Raw genomic sequence first — 20,636 nt, 5'->3', positions numbered from 1 at the left:
AAGGAGGGAAGGGGTTTTTTTTTTGTTTTGCTTTTCATTCCCTTTTTGCAGGGATGGTTAACTGCAATCGCAACTTTAGTAACACACTGTCACTGCCTCTTGGGGTGGTCTCTGAGGGGCCTTAGCTTCTCTTGATTGACCCACCTTAGTTTGCTCTCAGTCAGGTCAGTTCTTGGACCCTCATCTTCAATTAAGCCTGTCAGCCCTTCACCTTCTGGGCTTTTGGTCTCTTTCCATCTCGTGGCTGTTTTCTTGGAAGCAGCCTGGTGCAGGACTGTCACCACCTTGCTATCCCAGCCCTTTCTGCCTCCCTTTCCTTCGCTGCACTCTCCCTCTTTTGTACCAGGCCTTGTTTCCTCTATTGGTTGCAGCTGTGGGTGCCTGCCTCCATGATTGACAGCTCTGGCAGCTGCTTGTGATTGTGATCAAGCTGCTTGCTTGTAAACAGAAGAGAGTCTCCTCCCCCCTTCTGTCTATGTTCAGTGTGGGCTTTGTAGACCCCATTTCATGTAGATACCCTTGTAGATAAAAGAAAAGCCACTTTTGAGAGTGGGATAAGTATATAAACCTCACACTGGGATGGAAGGGGATAAAAGACTATACTGGGCTCAGATAGTCCCCCACCCCAACCCTGCAGAGCATGCTCCAACTGGACAGGATTGAAGGGGAGCAACCCCGCTGAGAAGGTGAGAGCCTGGGGAGGAATGCAGGCCTATCCTGCAGGCTCCTGTGAAAGGAGGCAGAGATGCCTCCCTGAGACACTAAGGCTGGGTACTGAGCCCATTTGGGGCTGATGGTTTGGTTTCCTTATTATATTTTCTTTCTTCTTAGCTGGGACTGGAAGCAGAGAGAGCAGTGATAGGAAGCGACTCATGGAAAGTAACACAGGGGGCCCACAATTCTCTCCAGGTGCCACCATTGATGACCCTCATATGGCCCTGGGTCAGAGCCTGGTGGAGTAGGTGGGCATAAGTTCCCCTACCACTAACCCCTACCTACGGCTGGGGAGGATGCTAACTGCTAGGCCATCTACTCTACCAAGGACCCCACTACCCAGAGATGGAATGTTTTGTTCAACCCAAAATTAAATTTTTCCAAATGTTTTAATTTGCTGAAAATTAAAAAAAAAATCAGTTGCCTTTTAACCCCAGCCTATTTTTTGAAGTGCCAATGAACCAAAAAAATCAGTTATTTACCCATCTGTAGTCTCCATCCCTTTCCTTGTGAGACAGTGTAAGATGACCACTAGTGATGTCTCCCACTGAGATTAAAAACCCCATTATCCATATTTTTGCCGATGTGGGTTTCTGTTAAAGTTTCACCCTACTCTTAATTTCATGGGTTTTGAATAGTTTCTGACAATGATAGCATCCTCTATGTGCCTGAGCAATTTCACCTGAAAGGGCCAGCTAGTGCCCAGTTGCTGCACAGGTATACAGGACAGGAGGGTGCAAGATGCCATTGCTCACACCAAGTTGGCATGGACAAGACTGTGATCCCACTATCACCAGTCAACCCCTACACACTGGCTAACAGAGCTAGCTGGGCTCAGAGAGGGGAGTACATGGGACCAGTCTAAAGGACGGTGCAGTGCGCCTGTTTCCTTCTGTATTCCAGGGAACTGTAGGAAGGACTGTGGAACCCTGAAACACAATCCCACCTACTCACCCCCCTAATGCACATCTGGTAGGTACAAGTGAACCCTGAAAGGAGGTGGAGGGAATATGAATCCCCTACTTCAGAGGGGTGTTTGAAGTCTACATTCATTGATGTTGGTAAGAGGTTTAAAATCCTTGGATGAAAGGCAATATAAACATGCAAAATATTGTTAATTTCCTAATCCTGCAACCTTTGCTCACAGGAATAGCTCTCGCAATCTTTAATCCTAGAAATCCTTATCCTAGTCACATGGGTATGGGTTATAGAACTGACCCCTAAAAGAAGAACAGAATCTCAACTATAGCTAAGTATATGAGACTGTCAAGAGGTCATAGTCCTGTTCTATTATTTGTTAATTAAATTTAAAACCTTTTTTCAGTAATTTACTCTTCTTCGTAATTAAAGGCAGTGAGAAGCATATCATTTATATTAAACTGAGATTTCCTTTAAGAACAATATGATGATATACTGTACATATGTACTGTGATATGGTTTGGAAGAGCCTGTGGTAGAATGACTCCTTTTGTTTCAAAACTTTGTAAGCCTCCAGAGAAAGGGGAATGGTTTATTTGAAAATATAATGGATTTGTCATGGACCATTGAAATGCAGAGTTTTGAACTGAGAAGAATACACAGAATACAGAGCGGTTATTTGGAACCTGACTATCCCTTTGTCCCTTCTTCATATTGTTGTTTTTGTATAAAGAGCAAAAGATATAACACATACCTTAATGTAAACTAATATAGTACAAACCCTGTTAAACCATATATAAAAGTGGTGTTAGTTTTGTCCACACACTCTGTATCTAGCATTTTGCTATCAGTTTTTGTTACACATTACAATTACTAGCTATTTTATAAGTTTAATATATGCCTGTTACCTTAAAAAAAGCATTCCTGTCAACAGAAAATACTTTACACATGGCTTAATTTTTTTCTTTACAGGTCTAATTATAAATGTTTATGTGTTCTGTTAAGCAGAATGTATGTAGCAATCAAAAGAAACAGATATGCCTTTGAGAAAAAGCTAGTTTGGGAGATATTGTAATCTGGGACCTCTTTCTGGAGCTTTAATTCGTGTTGGTAAACACTTGGCCATCCAAGTAATCTCATTGGAGGTATTTACAATGAGGCTTTTTTGCTCCAAAAGTTCCACCTTTGTTTCCAGTGGTTTAATTTCACCAGTGCTAGCAATGTTGTGAGTTTTTGAGTAGAAAGGGCTCAAGGCAGCAGTTGGTATCTTAAGCATTGTGTTTCCTAATTCTGCCAACAGCACATCTACATGACATGGCATTTAAAACACTGGCACCCTGTCTTCATTAGTGCTTCCAATAGCTAAGCCTAGGTAGAGCCTAAGCCTAGTGCAGACAAAGCTAGTGAACTGCTTGTGTAAATGCTGACCAGGGTGATTAAAGGCAAGTTAGTACATTCTCATCAAACTGAAACAGTTACTTTTAATTCAGTGTCATGAATACAGAACCAAAGTAGATTAGTTTATAGATTACAAACTCCAGCCTTTCAACACTGATATCAATGCATATCATTCAACTATGACTTTTCTCAAATAATTGCAGTGGTAATGATCTTAAATTAGTTTTTGTTTCATTTCCTTATGCTTTGTTGCCTTGATTTGCAACATACTTACCCAATTCATGTTCCTCTTTGGGATCTAATGTGAAATGGAAGTTACATTCACTCTAGCATGATAGGGTGCTTTCTGCCTTTCACATCCTCCAACCCCTACACACACAGACCCCTCTATTTTTTCTGACTGAGTGGTTTTGCAGAGCAGAGATCAAAAGGAAATTTATCAGTATCTGTCTCCCTTCAGACCATTGAAGCCAGACTTCTGACAACGTGTAGCAGCCTGAAAGCTGAAAAAGGCACCAAGACCAGCAAAAAAAGAGAGAGAAAGAAAAGCCCCATGACTACATTGTAATTGTCAGATTACGAAGGAGGAAATTGCTGTGTGAGCACCCACAGATGCTTTGAAGGTAGGGTGGCAGGGCCTGGGTACTGTGGCCTTTGTTGGTTGTTGATTTGTCCAGCTCAAAAGGCTCCAAGGTCACAGGCCTCTGAAGACCCTTGAGCTTATAGCTCTGAAGTTGAAACAGCATCCTCTTGTGTTATAGAAGCTTGTGGTTAAAGGTGAACTGAAATGCTTTAAATATACACACACAGAGCTCTTGGAGATCTCATTTCCCTACAGAACACATATGTAGAGTTAGAAGTTACAAATATTGCACTGTAAATGCAGCTTAACACAAGTTGTTAAAAATTAGTTCTTCCATCATGTAGCTTCAAAAACATGAGTTAAGGACAACAAAGTTCTGAGTTTCTTATGACTGCTGTGCTCTCACACTCAGATGCTCTGGTGATGGGTGAAGTAAGAGAACCTAGATAGAGAAATCACTGACACCTAAAGCGCTTGCAGATTGCTTTGAGCTGCAAAACTGGGATCCTGATTTGAACTTTTCCAGACTTCAAGGGGGTTTGTCTTGGGATTGTCTGCAGTCCCTTCCCTGACTGCTTAGCCAAGGCCTGGTATCATGATATTAGGCAGCAGACTCTGTTTAGCTAGACTGGAGCTAGAGTGTCAGAGAGCACTACCCCGTCTATCAAATGTGCACAGTATTCACTCAGTCGTATCCTGTCTCCACCACACTACAGGGGCCTTCTCTAAAAGCACTATGAAAGACACAGCTCCTGCATTACTTTAGATGATCACATTAGTGACATGAATGTTACAAGAGAAACACACAAATTCCCTGAGCTCAAGATTTGGAATGTAAAAACGAGCGGTAGGTGGACCTTCCATTTTGGCAATTCAGTTGGGGTCAGGTAATGAATTAAATGGGTAGATGCTTATCCAAACCTCAGCCCAACCGAACTATCCAAAACAATGACATTTACTACACCTAGACCCAATCCAACTCTCTTTGAAATCAGTAAATGGCCTCTCACTGACTACAGCAGGAAGAGGATCAGGCCCTTAGGCTGGAATTCTAAAGCAAGTGTGCTTTCTTGAGGGATTTATGGCTCTTTCCAAATTCGGCACAAAATGGACAGAACACTTGTATTTTAACCTTTGTGCTTCTAGCCTCAGCTACAGCCAGGAAGGGTAGAGGCCAGTGTAAATGCAAAATAATGGAACTTTTTATTAACTGAATAAAAAATTGGTTCTGTTTCACTCTTCCAGTTTGGGTCAGTTTCAATTTTATCTCAACTGGTTCACCCAGCACTAAAAGCATTCATTATGAATAGGTAATTGCTTATTTTCTGTCTAAATGTTTATTTTTATTAATGAGTTGAGATCTCAATGGACTTTTAAAAAAAAAAGTTTTATCTTTAAAGTAAAATAACAGCACAACAACAGGGCAAATTCTCCATTGATCGTAAATGAACATTTTAGAGGTTCCATATGGCAACTGGCACCAGACAAAAGGAAGTTGACCAAAGAGGTTAATTATTTGGGACACATCTCCGCAAAGTTTCACACCATGTTATTATTATCCAGATATTCAGCAGGATGTGGTTATACTTCTCGTTCATGGCATTTCAAAAATGTTTAAGACAGCATTGCTGAGCTTTTTCCAGATTTAAAAACTGTCATTCCCAATACTTGTGTTTGACAGTGTAAATGACAAAACGGATGTTTGCTTAGAGGGTTCTCAACATAACACTCATGTATTTAAAGAAAAATCTTTACTTCTATAGCTAGTGACTGTAGTTGGTCAAAAACATTTTTACCATGAGAAATTTTGAGCAATTTTTTTTTTCATGGGAAATTTCTAAAAGCAAAATTTTCATTTCTATTTTAATAAACAGTTTTCATTGTGGTTTGATTTTAATTTATTTTTTTTAAATGACACGAAATACCATTTGAAATTAAATAAATTGTCTTTTCACTTTGAAATTTCCTAGGGGGGGGACAAAATAAAATCAAAGGCTGGTTGAAAATTATTTCCCCACCAAAATGTTTGTATTTGATTAAAAAATTTTACCATATCTTTTTTCTGCCAGAAAACAGTATTTCAATCAGCTGTACTAACAAACATCTTTGATTTTCAAAAACATCTGGGCACATTCTGGAACTCTTTGGGTTTCCCTTTCAAAAAGGGTTGGTGCTTAGGGGAGGCAAGAGCAAAGAAGTTTTGCAATTGTAGTCTCTCTTAATGTTCCTTGGGATGCTAGCCACTTCAAAGGGGGTGGGGGAAAGCAGTGAGGAGGTGGGATCATGGCCTTCCAGAGGCCTCCTGTAGTGGTGTAGTTCTTCACCACCCCCAACAGCTGTCTGTGCTCATCAGATACAACTGAGCCCTTTAGACTAGAGCACCGACTGTGGTATTAGTTTTGTGCCTCCTACGGCCTCATGCACATTCTCTCTATATAGACTATTTCTTTCAGGTGCATGTGTCATCTGCAGAACTATTGCCAGGCAAGGGCATATACAAGCTTAAATGAACATTCCTGGCCCCTGGACCTCACAATGAATGTTGCTCCATGATTCTTTTCTGAACCTCTTGAAGCGGTCTGTGATGTGGTCTTTCTGTAGATTATGGGGGAAACTGATTTGGGGTGCTTCCTTATGCAGCCAGGCACAAATGCCAGCCAGAATTTGGCTCAAAGGATTTCTCAAAATCTACTTTTCTTTTTATTATTGAGACCATTTATTTACATTCTCTCAGTTGCATGAAATACAAATTGAAAACAGTCATCAGTGTCACTTTTTTTTATACTCACTTTCTGGTAATGTTCATATTCTGGTTTTCAGGCACTCACATTCCAGTGTTAGCTGGACTCACAACATGGCAAGTGATGTTCAAATGTAAAATGCTTTTCATTATAATGAGAACATACCATAACAACTTTTCCATTCATATTATTCTTTCAAAAATTCTCCTTATAAAAACTAGCTTGGGGCCTTATGCCAAACAGCAGTGTCCTTGTAAAGGTAAAAGTCCTAATGGAGATGAAATTTTCATCTATTTATGTTGAAAGTTAGAGATTTCCTGAAAGGTGCAGAGAACTCTCAATTCCCACTGAATTCACTGGGCATGTCAGACCAAATCCTGACATCTGTGCTCACCCCTCCTTCAGGCAAAACTCTCACTGACATCAGTAAGGACTTTGGGTTGACCCTTAATTTCTTAGAACAAGATTGAGACTTTACATCTCAGCTAGATAAGGGATGGTGCATAGCTGCACCACCTCTGAAGCAGTCCATGGAATAAATTGTGACTTGGAAAAATACATTTCCTTCCTCCTTACTCTCAGGTTGGACGTAATTTACTCATGGCCCTTACCAGTAGTAGATTATTTCTTCACATGCTGTCTCAGTTGCCTGTGTACAATGTAGAGAGCTTGTGAGGAGACAAAGCGTGTCATGCCCTGCTGGAATCACAGGTGTGTGATATGCCTTTTGTGATATTCACTGTAGTTCTATGAATGAATCAGGTGGAAATCCCAACCAGTTTGAGTGAGCTGAACCTAACACAGTGACTGTGAGGTCACGTTTGGCAGACACTGTGTTGCTCGCATTGTGGCACAAATTCCATCACGTGCCAGAGCCTTATATTCTGGGTGACCCTCCCCAGACTGAGGGCATGAAAATAGGGTTAGATATTTCCTCAGAAAGCTGAAGACCGAGAACATCATCACCACAGCACAAGGGTTAGAATAGGGCCAGTAATTTCTGCATGTGACCGGCTAAGAGCCCTGCACTCTGGGAACCTATCCTTGGAGCATAGGATGCAAAAGTTCAGATTCAGAAACGTTTATGGTGGATAGGAAAAGCCAAAGCCAGACTTTCCTCAGCTTGCCCATTCCCCACCTGTTAAGTGTCAAAATATTCTGCAACTATCTTTCAGACTGTGTATAAACAGTTTCAATTGTTTGTCCTTACATGGAGATGAATTCTGATTTCATTTACACCAGTATAAATCCTGAAAATCTCCACTGAATTCAGAAGAGTTACTGTGGGTTTGCAGTCATGTAACAGAAATCAGACCTGGCCCAGGGAGTTGGGTAATGTTCACACAGTTATGAAGTCAATGCTGACGATGCAAGTTTCAACTCTGGTGCTACAATTTATCAGGCATCTGTTCTTTTTTGTTTTAAACAAAATATGAAGTGAAGCTTGTGCGATTGTGCTGACAGAAGATATTTCTTTTAAACTGTCCACACACATTTCAGAGCCAGTCAAAAGTCTGACAGGGAAAAATGTGCTTGCAACTTTAATTAATTAATCTATAGTCAGAAACAAAATCGTGCTTCTGAAGACTGCAGCTACAGACCACTGGGAAGATGTTCTCTTAATTAAGTGTCTCAGGCAATATCATGCTCTTATCTTTGGGTCAAAGTGCATTATGTGAATGAGAATCTGCACTGCTCCCTGGGAAAACATCTGACTGTGGAAAAAAAGGACTAAGAAACAATAACAATCAGTGAAACGCTACTGACGTCTGGTGAAGGGAATAATTCTGCTATGGTAACAATGACCTTTTAGGTCTTTTCCACCTCCAATCTCAATGGCCCAAATCCTGAAGTTCTTACTCAGTTTTTACTCATTCTCTCTTCAGGCACAATCACAGATGCCAATCTGGCTTTTGTCAGTGTAAGAACTGAGTAAGGACTTTGGAATTTGGCCCAATGTCTATTATGATAACTTACTATGTGCCTAAAATTTTCAAGCTTGGATGCCTAGACATAGACGTCTAAATCCATGTGTAGGTTCCTGAATGAGCAGTCTGACTTTCAGAGGTGCTGAGTGCACACAGCACCCATTGCTTCCCCTTGAAGAACAGCATCCCTTTTTTCATTGTTCTCTATTAACTCTTCTTCCCTTCTCTACATCCTTTTGTGATTGGTTACCACTTGTTAATAGTAATCAAGATTGCAAGGTCTTCTGGGCAGAGAAGTTGTTGTCTCACATGTCTGTAAAGCACTATGTACATCTATGGAACTCGATACATTACACATAATAGTAAAAATCTATTTTAAAAGCCTTCTTTTAAATAGCAGCTTGGAAATAGTATTAAACACCCTTTAGATTAAATCATTTAAGTCTGGAGTTGGCCTTTTGTGTTCTGTTACTGTAACACCTATTTCCAAGAAGTCCAAATGTACTTGTTTGAAAAATGTTTAAGGCTAATCATTGAAAATTTTAGAAAACTTGGATCATAATGAGCTACTAACCTTCCATGCCCTATGTTCTACCCACAGTGCCAACCTGAGCTCCCAGTGCGATGAGTACATGTGTTAAGTACGTGTGCAATACATGTTTACCTTGTGTTTTTCAGGTGACATGTCAGGAGGAGGAGTTTGGGGTCAGAGTTAAAGTAAAATTAGTTTCTTCATTAAAATTGAAAAAACTAGTTTTGTGATGGGAAGAAGTGTTACTGTTTGTAAATGGGATTTTGACTTTGGTTTTTAATTTTAAGGAACCTGTTTGCATCCTGCATGACTACTACCTTGGAGAAGCAGGGAGGTGATTGGCAGGAGGAAGACCAGCTGACCACTCCCTTAGCTGCTCCTGAGCCTGCATGCAACAGAGGAGTTGGGGTAATAGGCAAAGCCAAGAGCTTCTTCATGCATATAGTCAGTGGTTGGGTTTGACAGATGATAGAGCCAATGCTCTGAGGTTTGTCACTGAAAGCTGCGCAAGAACACCGTGTAGTTGTGCTTGAAGAACAGTGGATCCAGTGCACATTCGTTGCCTGCACGTCCTGTCTATGCTAGACTGAAATGGCAGCTTTGCTTGGTTCTAGTGCAGTTGCAGTGGTACCTGGAATGCTTGGGAAGCATTTGGAGCACTTGTATGTGTTGACATGAAGTCTTTCATAAGTGCTTTAGCTGGTGCTGTGTGCACTAAAATTCACTAGTGTAGACAGACCTAGAGGGAAACCCCTCTGGTAAGGGTTGAATATGTTACAACCCTAATAAAGGAATGGAGTTAAGGCTCCTGTAACTGCAGTCAATTGCACTGTTAAAATTTCTTTTACTTACTACACTAGCTACTTTCCAATGTTATTAGGGTTACTGGTTAACACCTCCTCTCATATTCTCTTCAAGCAAAAGGCTTAATTGCCCAATTTAACAGCCCAAACAGCAACATAGAACAATATAACATTCACATAGTTCACATAACTCACTGGAGTTTTCAAGGAAAGCTGGCATGCACAAGTCGAAGGCACTGAAAGCAGTGACGAGTGTCAAAGTTCTGTATGTGAAAACGCTGCTTATGCCCTTTACTCATTTTTCAATTCTTCATGGAGAAAACAAAGCATTTAGAGCTCAGTCCCTAAATACCCCTGCAAGGTATTAACTTAACTCCCATGGAAGTCAAAAACGTTTGAAGGTGGAGGTGCTCACATCTCAAAGTATTGGATCCTGTATATGCATTGCCTTAGAATCATCCTCATCATTACCCACTTTGTCCTGTTTTCGTTTTTTTTAAGTTGCTTTATTTGTTTCACAGGTCCAGATCTTGATTGGGGCCTTTGGGCGCTCCCATAATACTACCAATTAATAAATAACTAGTAGTTTGGGTGTATTGGAAGGCTGACCCCACATATTTCATGCAATGTGACATTGTATACTTTACAGTGCCAGCAGCAAGGGTGCCATTTTCTAATGACCAGAACTAATTGTAAGCAGTTTGTCAGTTCTCACACTGACTTATTTTGTTGTTTGTTTCATAACAACCCATTTAAAAGTCATTTTTAACATTGTCATTAACAAAGGGGTACCTGGAATGAAGTGCTCCCCGCTATGGCATGGGTAGTAAGTAACTGGAGAACATACCAGCTTTTCATGTGCACTTTGATTAATCCAAACTGAGCAGGACACAAAAGGCAAATACAAAATATCTAACAGGCAAGAGAGAGAATTACAGAGTTGGTATGACTCTGGCATAAGAAGTAGAGTGATGGATTACAGAGTACTGTAATGGTCCACAGCACTTTGCAAATACATGGATAACAAAGGCCCTTCCTGAGGATCTTATGGTCAAACACCAAACCTATTATAAAAGATTCACTAGCAAACACTAAATTCACACCAGAGTCAGGGGCATCAGACTGGTGTAAAACTGGGGTAATAGACCAAAGAATAAGCCCTGCGTTCTTTAAGCCAGAAAGAACCTCATGTTAACCCACCCTACATTATGAAATCTCAGCATTCTGACTACTCGGTATAGTTACAAACTCATATAGCATTATTATAGAGAAGGAAGAAATGTTGAGAAGAAATTATAAAGTGAAAAAGTTAGTTCCTTAGAGACTGCTCCTGAGATGTACTGAGCACTCCATTCCCCACAACTTCAAAGCTAAATATTTGGTTCACATGAAAGCCTCTTTAATTCCCCATTACTGTAAGGTATACTTGTATACAACAGTGGGAGTAATTGTCATCATAAATCAGACAATTTATCAGGAGAGCTATTCTCTAGGGCAAGGCAGATTCTAACGCACCACGACAGACTTTATTTGTAAGCCTCAATTCCACAGGAATTTTATTCAGGCAGACACCTCAAGGCATGCATCTTTTCAAAGTGTTTAGGCAGGAAACAAAATTCAAATTAGATACAGTCACGATGCAAATGCATTATTATTTAGTTCAAAACGACCGAGGCTTAAAGGTCGTAAATTCTCCCATAAAGAGATCTTTCAATTACCTTCTGTTCAGTGAATCAGAGAAGAGGAACCCTTTCCCTAGCTTTTCTCAGGCAGAACAAATTTGACTCCCAAGCAAATATCAATCAGCATAAAACTCCTGTTCTGAATATTTTGCCCTCTATATAAACCTAACTGCAAACTGTATTATATGTTTTTTTCTAGAGATAATATCACACCAACTCCTTGAGGTGATTGAAATCTTGAACCTATATCTGAATTTGGATAATAGACCCTATCTTTCTGAGCTGAACCACAACTCTAGAGTGGAGGATGCTTGAAATCTGAATGATCCATCTCTGGATCTGAATGTGACAGACCAGGCCATTCTCTAACATTTTTCTTTCTTTTAAAATTGCATCTTCATCTGCAACTCTTCGGTCTCCCTCACCCAACACATACAGGCCGTGGTCAAAATTTTGCCACTCTTCCTCCACAACATTTCTAAAATCTGAACTTTTCTTGCAGCTCACACCACTAGAACTCTCATTCAAGTCATCATCACCTCCTTGTGAGATATGAAAACTCCTCTTCTCTGGCCTCCCCAATACCCACATCTTATGCCCCATCCTGGTGTATTCTAAACCTTGTTACTATGGTCATCATCCACCATACTGACCATGTTGCCCCCCCCCCCCCACACATACACTTTGAATCCTTTAATTGGCTCCTCCTTTTTCACTGCATCAAATTCAAGTTTCTTGTCTTCAGTTTCAAGACCTTTCACAACTTTGCCCATCCATACTTACCTGCTGTTGTCTGAACTATACACCCCCTCTTCCCTGCAGCCCTTCCAACTTTACCAGTGATGCTAGTCTTATCCCCCAGCATTGAATGACATGGATGAGGAAACATGGACAAATTGCTAAGGATGAGAACAAAAGAATAGCACAAACATAGAGGGACAAAATCAGAAATGCCAAGGCACAAAGTGAGTTATACCTAGCAAGGAAAATAAAAGGCAATAAGAAGAGAATCTATAAATACATTAGGAGCAAGAGAAAGATGAAGGAAACTGCTCCAGGGCTGGAGCACCCACAGGAGGTAGGCAGAGGAGCGGGGATGTGGCACGCTCAGGAGAGGAGGAGGAGGTGGAGGTGAGGTGAGGTGGGGTGGGCGGGAAGCTTGGCTGCTGGTGGGTGCAGAGCACCCACCAACTTTTTCCCATGGGAGCACCCACAGAGCACCCACAGAGTCGGTGCCTGTGCCTATAAGGAAAGGTTTAAAAAACTGGGCATGTTTATTCTTGAGAAAAGAAAGAGGGGGAACCTGATATCAGTCATCAGTATGTTATGGGCTGTTCTAAAAAGGATGATTATCAATTGTATTCCACTGAAGGTAGGACAAATAGTAATTTCCTTAATTTGCAGCAAGGGAGATTTAGGTTAGACATTAGGAAAAGCTTTCCAAATATAAGGATAGTTACACTCTGGAGTAGTTTCCAAGAGAGATTGTGGAATCCCCATCATTGGAGGCTTAAAAGAACTGGTTAGAAAAAAACCTGCCAGGAATGGTCTAAGTATACTAGGTCCTGCCTCACCGCAGGGAGCTGAACTAGATAAGCTCTCAAGGTGATGGTCCCTTCCAGCCCCACATTTCCATTATTCTTTTGTCCACTTCTCCCATAACCGTCTTTGAGCTTTATTGCATGAAACCCTAGGAAATGGAATGCGCTCCTAGATGTGATCTGTTAGACCACTATCCTTTCCTTCAAATTCCTCCTACAGGTCCACTTCTGCTTGGGGCTGAAACTGAAGCCTGAGCAACTTAGGTTCATGGGGCCCCCTGTGCTGTGGGGTCCTGGGCAATTGCTTTGCCTGCTACCCCCTAACGCCAGATCTGGTTTTTAATCTACAGAAAAATAGTTGTTGTGGCACAGGTGGGCCATGGAATTTTTATAGAATGTTGGGAGGCCTCAGAAAGAAAAAGGTTGAGAACCCCTGCTTAGGTTATCCATGTGAATCAGACTTTCTAACACAGACTAATGTTCATTGGCGTTGTAATTAATGGGATTTGTTTACAAAATGCTTCACTCAGTGGAACAATATTTATGCATGACCTCTTAGAAAAGCTTGTTGTCAATATCCAGATATAGTCAATGTAAACATTTGGTTGTGTTCCGATTGTACATATATATGTTCTGAAATATAGAACTCATGACCCTGAACTGATATCTTTGAACTACACTCATTTTTTTCCAGTACATTTAAAATTGTAATGCTCTTTTTTAAAATGTAATTATGTGACATTAGTGCTGGTGAGAGGCATCAGATAAATATTTTTAAAGACTGAAGTTCTTTGTGAACCTGATCCAAAACCCATTAACATCAATGGATTTTGGGGGATGTCCTATTAGAGGAATTATGGTCTTTTGGTTAAGACACGGGATTATGAGTCAGGAGATGTGGGTTCAGTTACCCACTCTGCCAGACTTTCTGTTTAACCTTAGGCAAGTCAGTTGATCACTCTGACTCAGTTTCCCCATCTGTGAAAGAGATAATATAATCCCTACCTACTTCATAGGAAAGTGATGAGATTGATTTTGTTCATGTTTGTAATGTGTTTTGTAAGGAAGATATTACAGAAGTGAAAAGTATTATTCATTTATCCACAGAAAAGATACAGCACTCACAATGACAGTGCAAGATCTCCCACACTGCTCCACTGATGAAACTCAAGCTTTGTCTACACTGGCACTTCGTCAGCAAAACTTTTGCCTGTCAGGTGTGTTAAAAAACCACACACCGAACGGCAAAAGTGTTACCGACGAAAAGTGCTGGTGTGAACAGCGCTTTGTTGACAGGAGTGCTCTCCTGCCGACAAAGGTGCATGGAAGCTTTTTGTCGGCAGAACAGCAGCTACACTGTACGCCTTTTAGCAGCATGGCTGGAGCAGCACAGCTGTGTCACTAAAAGGTGGGTAGTGTATACCAAGGCTTCCCAAACTTGGTTTGCGGCCACTGGGAGCTGCAAGCGGCTGTACCTGCGGATGCTCAGGTAAACAAAGTGTCTCGCAGCCCACCAGGGGCTTACCCTGAACAAGCCGCGAACCAAGTTTGGGAACCCCTAGTGTAGACAAAGCCGCAGTTCAACCTAGAAGGATTGTTGTCATTTTGTAACTTCACTAAAGCATTTATTCTTTTTTTCCATGTGCTCTTCTCCTTCTACCAATTCAAGTGAGTCTGCTTTTCTTGAGGCAAAACATAGAGATTAAAAGGCATTTTCTCTTAGCTTCAGCCAAAAAAAATTACCCTCACTCTAAAAATATGCCTTATTTCTAATCTGTACCTATTTAAAATGAACTGACAAATCAGTCTTCATGTAAATTAGGCTTCATGAGTAGTCCTAACAGATAAATACAATGTCTGAGATCACAATGCTGCACTTTAAAAGATAATATAATTCAGTGTTGAGCCTGTGCAGGCTATTTCTAGTTAGGCCGTTATCTGTGATTCTGCTATCTAAACAAAAGCTAATCTTTGTTTGCTGTTCTTATCTTGTTCGTCAATTGATCGTATGTTAAGTGTCTCAGTGAACAAGGCTAAAATAAAAACAACCATTTACATATAATTTGTTTGGATCAGATTACACTGGAATCAAGGTAAAAGTGGGAGTCAGAGAAAGTAATGCGGACCCTACAAACAGCTAGCAAAATCATTGTTTGCAGTTTTCTTCTCCCCCCTCCAATCCGGTTACTCTATGTACTTTAGGGGGGCGTGCTAGTTACAGTTAAATGTCCAGGAGGAACTATGTGATTTTGAAATGTTTTTGTAGTGTAAGAGAGTCTGGAATTATTAAACTTATCAAGGATTTTCCCCCTTGGATAGAATTAAAAAAAAACTACACAATTATAGTGAATGTAGTTTCCTTTGATTCTCTGCTGCCTGCTGACAATTCTTCCAGCTGCTACTTTTAGTTTCTGCTGTATTGTGCAGTTCTCACATTGTTTCGTTTTACTGAATATACCAATATAGGTCTTGAACCTACATTTCCTGCCCACCAGAAACTCCTAGTGTGTGACTGGGATCGTTTTTTGTGGAGGAGGAACTAGCAATGACAGAGAAGTGCTTTGATGTTGTTTTTGTAACACAGTAGCATCTGAAGGCCCCACCTGAGAGAGGGGTGCTAGGTGTAGTACAAGCACATAGTGAGAGACAGTTCCTGCCTTGAAGTTTACATTCCAAACAGATACAACAATCAAAGGGTGCAAAGGGTAAACAGACACAGAGGTGTGTAGTGACATGCCAGGGTCACACAGCAGGTCAGTGGCAGAGCCAGGAGCCCTGAGTCCTAGTCCAAAACCCTATCCATCCTGCCAGTACAGCTGCCTTCCCAACTCCTAATGTCCCCCAGGCTGCCTCTTAACTATCCCTACTCAGAATCATAGATTTTAAGGCCAGAAGGGACAATTATGATCATCCTAGTATGACCTCCTGCAGAACACAGGCCAGAGAATATCAACAAGTGGTTCCTGAGCTAGAGCATATTTTTTAGACTAGAGCATATTTTTAGCTATACATCCAAGCTTGATGTACTATTTAAAAACTTTGCAGTGGAGGAGAATCTTCCTAAGTAAATTGTTGCAATGGCTAATTACCCTCACTAAAAATTTATCCCTTATTTCAAGTCTAAATTTATCTAGCTTTATCTTCAAGCCCCTGTATCTTATTATGCCTTTGTCTAATAGATTAAAGAGCTCTATACTATCAGAAATCTTCTCCTTGTGTAGATATTTATAGATTGTGAGCAAGTCACCTCTTAACCTTCTCTTATATAAACTACACAGATTGAACTTCTTTAGTCTATGACTGTAAAACAGGTTTCCAGACCTCAAATCATTCTTTTAGCTCTTTTCTTCAGTTTTTTCCAGTTTGTCAATGTTCTTTTTGAAGTGTGGACACAAGAACTGTACACAGTATCTCAATAATGGTCTAAGTAACACTGTATACAGTGCTAATAGCATCTCCCTACTTCTGTTTTTATATTTCCTTGATTGCACATTCAAGCATCACATCTGCTTTCTTAGCCACAGCATCAATTTTCATGTTAATTTGTTATCTTCCATGACCCATAAGTCCCTTTCAAAGGGAGCTGCTGCTTTCTGAACTAGTCCCCCACCCTATAGGTGTAACCTACATTCTTTGCTCCTGGGTGTGTGACAGTACACTTAACTGTATTGCAACACATGTTATTCAAGTGAGTCTCATACCTTCACCCACACAGCCTTGTTCTCCCACTGCCAAAGGTACTATCCCTCTCTGGTAACCTCACTTCCTAATTTACTGAGACCCTTCCCCTGAAACATAGGAGGGAGATACCAGCCAACCAGCTCAACCTCCCTCTCAACCACCCCCAGACAGGGATGAAAAGCCTTCCCCGGAAAAAAGAAAGAAAAACACCCTCACAACCCCTCTTTATGAACCCTCCAGAACATCCTAATCCCTTCTAGCTACAGTGGCCTCCAACCAAATCCCACAAACTTGTTACTCCTCAGGTAATTTTCTTCCCAATTGTAACTTTTTCACCCATAGACAGGAGGTCACGTCCAGCTCAAATCAAACCCCTGCTGTGCAGGTGGGACAGTAGGGCCTAACCCAAGTAAGAAAGACCTGGCCTTTATTTTCCCCTTTTCCCAGGGGAATCTCTCACTTCCATAGAGAAAAGGGCAATGGAAACAGAGGGGATGGGCACAGAGGGAAGGGGAGCATAAAACTCCCTTCTCACACACTCATAAGAGCCCCATGAAACCCCACCCTCTGTGGCAGCCTACACAAACAGATGTGCCTTGCAGCATGCCCTGAGAGGCTATTTTGGCCTGAGGTGTGGAGAGGTAAAGCTTGTTCCAGAACTTTCTGCTGCCAGTCCCCGCTCTTCTATCACGAGTTGAATCGGTCTTGACCACCTGCCCCAACTACAGCTGTGGCTGGACAGCATGAGGCTAATATATCTCCATTCCCTATCAGTTATTATTAAAATGAAAATCAGGTCAGCTTTTTCTTTCTCATTTACTGGGACCTCTGCACAGTGGAGTTCAAAAGTGCTACCAGACAGCCCATTCCTGAAGGGAAGGTTGCACTGTGGGACTGCAGCTGGAGGACTGCTTATATTGGTACAGGTGTATGTGCATTCACACTGCCATTGTGCCAAATAAAACTATACCAGCTTATGTTACTCCATAAAGGGCAATAACTATGCTGGAAAAAGTGGAGAGTTTTGTTGGTGGGAGACAAAAGGAAGAGTGGGCGCAAGCCAGGCTGTGCTGAGGTTTGCTGGTACAACTTTCTACTGTAGACCAGGCAAGTCTGACTTTCCAAACATTGGTCTGGTTGGAATCTAGACCTGGTCTATATGAGAAAATTAAGTCAGTTTAACTAGGTCGGGGTGTGAAAAATCCACACCCCGAGCTCTGCAGTTAGGCCAACATAAATCCCCATGTAGACAGAGCTAGGTCGACAGAAGAATTCTTCTGTTGACCTAGCTACCACCTCTCAGGGAAGTGGATTACCTACACAACGGGAGAACCACTCTCTTTGATGTAGGTAGTGTCTACACTGAAGCATTAGAGTGGCACAGCTGTGCCACTATAGCATTCTAAGTGTAGACAAGCCCTAATTCTTAGGTCTAAGATGGAAGCAGTTTAGAATATAGGCCAATAATACAGCTCGACTTATTTCTCACATACAAACTGATACAAGTTATATCACTAGCGCTCTATCTCTAAAGTTGTATTGTTTCCTCTGTCCATGAAACCAATCATCATTCATTTGAAAGTCAAACTTATACAAATATCTTGTGCAGCTGTTATGATTATTGTCTGTAACTGTCTCTGTTGTTCACACACAGGAATTCCTTTGGTCTCATAAATACTAAACAGAGTCCTTCCCCTCCCCTGACCCCTCCCCCCTTTAACTGTCAGATAATTACACAGTTGGCTTTAGAGTTTAACTTGTCAAAGGAGTTGCATTACTTTGTTCCTTTTGGGCAGCTTATCCTATTGTGCTCTCTGAACACTAAACAGAACCTATATTAACTGTCAGTTAATTACACACCGTTTTCTTCAGTATTTACCAGTCAAAGGGGCAGGTAGGCTGCAATCGTATCATCTCAATCACTGTCTCTGCTCACAAAAGAATCAATAAAGATGAGTCACTTAGTGTCACCCAGTGTCTGATACTCAAAGCCACCCATTCCTAATTGCCTTTAGAGATGGATGATAATACAAACTTTGAAGTGATAATCAGCCTAATGAGTGGCCTTGCTGAGAGGGTAGCTCATGTGTCAGAACAGTTTGCAGATGCTTACAGGCAAACAAAGCCAGCTTTCCTTTTAGAGCTGAGAGGACCATGGCAAGTCTGGTACCCAGAGCCCAGTACAATGGCAGAGACTGGCGCACAGCAGGAAACTGAGCCAGCTGATCACAACTGACTCCATCCATCTTGCTCTTTGCCTTTAATCACCACCGTCAGAACAAGTCCTCCAGATTTTCTGCATGTTTACACTGGGTATTTAGGCAATAATTGTATAACAGATAAATTATCCAATTCTGAATCATTGGATTTAAATAATAGTTATTGGACTTGATGGGTAATGATCAGTGAGCCTGGATAAAACTATTGAGTAAGTGTAATTAAATGCAGTTGGGTGCAGCCATCCAGGCAAAAGCAGACACCACAAAAGGGTCATTCAGACAGCAATGAAAACAAACAACATCAGCAGCAAAAACAAAGTCAGTGTTTGCTTTACTAATAAGAGCTTGCTCTGAGACCTGGTCTACACTCAGTTTTTCACCGATTTAACTAAATAATAGAAAAAACTATTAAATTGGTGCAACCCCTAAGTGTGGCTGCAGTTATAGTGACATAAAGGTGTTTATTTTGGTTTAGCTAAGTTACATCAGATAGCCAATTGTGATCATCTAAGTGTGTGTGTGTGTGTGTGTGTGTGTGTGTGTGTGTAACTGCATCCACACCGAAGAGTTGTACTGATTTAAAATTATGTTCTGTGCCAATTTAGTTTAAATTAGTTTAAATTGGCACAGGAATTGAATGTAAACAAGCCCTCAAAAACATTTCCACAAAGGTTGTTACTTGATATGATTTAGTTTTAAAATAAAATGTGATATGCCTATGTGTGACTGGGTTGGCTAATACAGGGCTTAGCACATCAACTTGAAAAAAACCTCTGGGCCATAATCTGAAATCTTTACTTACTTCTTTAGGCCTAATTCTAGTGCTGAATCCAAGATGTACTAAAGTGTTCACATTGAGGTAGTGATAACAAATGTCTAGTAAATCTTTCTTTGCGATATACACACATATCATAATCAAATCAGGTGTTAATAGTGTATTAATAATTGACCCAATCCCATATCCGTTACTGGGACAAAACTCCCAGTGAGGAGCTAGATTGACCCTTCTCAAGAATAACATTGTAAGAGAGGGTCAGACAGGCAGAAAAATACTGTGAGGTTTGATTTCATGGCATTTTCTATAAACAATCCCTTCAATAGGGAGGGGCTTCTAGGGCCACAAAGATAAGTCCTGTCAATACCATGGATCTCCAGGGTCCACAGAGAAAGGACATCCCAAATCTTGGGTGCATAGAGTCATTTATATAGGGGAATGCCCTTCAGTGCTACTTCACCGCATAGTGTTCTCTCCTGGACTCTCTTTGGCTTCTCAGTAACAACTATTAATGGAACCCAGAGGGAGTTAATAAAGCCCCAGCTGGTTTTCTATAAATCTGTATGGATTGGTGTCTCAGAGATCATGTGGTCCAGTCCTCCACCCCTTCCTGCTCCCAAAGCATCATGGAGCATTGGATTCCAATGGAAACACATCTGTAGTACCTGGTGCAAGAGGTTTGGTGCTATACAGTCAGTATTCCACCCAAACAGCAAGGTCCATCCATGAAAGGTCACCTTGGCAGTGTTGAGGTAACACTTAACCTAAAGAATTTCCAATGAATATAATTTTTTTGTAGCCCAAAATTATATTCTTATTTAATCCCACACAAGGCCTTTAAATGGACTTTAAATGGCCAGTTAACATTGCTCAAATGTGTTTTCTAGCAACACAATCACTAAAATTCAAGGAAATCACCAATTAAACCAGCATCCATATGCACACCAATCTCAATTTACATGCCGCACTACCCTAACATGTTAACACATAAAGACATTTACCGTCTTCTCCACTCGAAAACAAATTTCCCTGTCAATTCCAACTACATCCACAGGCCCAGCTATTATGCTCACATCTAGTTCTTCATAATCACGCTCAAACTTAGCTAAATTAAGGTAAAA

General features: G+C 41.0%; 1 long non-coding RNA gene across 13 annotated transcripts in view; it reads left to right on the top strand.

The window, feature by feature from the left end:
- LOC120405505 overlaps nt 1-20,636 on the top strand; it is a 92,543-nt gene that overhangs the window by 62,996 nt on the left and 8,911 nt on the right. For 10 of the 13 annotated variants that reach the window (XR_005598615.1, XR_005598614.1, XR_005598613.1 and 7 more), the window contains 2 exons: nt 3,491-3,653; nt 9,102-9,638. This is a non-coding gene — a long non-coding RNA (uncharacterized LOC120405505). Of the gene's footprint in view, nt 1-3,490; nt 3,654-9,101; nt 9,639-20,636 lie in introns of those variants that run through there. The other 3 variants (XR_005598606.1, XR_005598608.1, XR_005598609.1) reach the window with 1 other exon arrangement.

The sequence above is a fragment of the Mauremys reevesii genome, linkage group 5 (genome assembly GCF_016161935.1).
Source record: "Mauremys reevesii isolate NIE-2019 linkage group 5, ASM1616193v1, whole genome shotgun sequence".
Lineage (NCBI taxonomy): Eukaryota > Metazoa > Chordata > Testudines > Geoemydidae > Mauremys > Mauremys reevesii.
The sequence above is the reverse complement of the archived record's forward strand: the minus strand, read 5'-3'. Positions and strand labels throughout refer to the sequence as shown.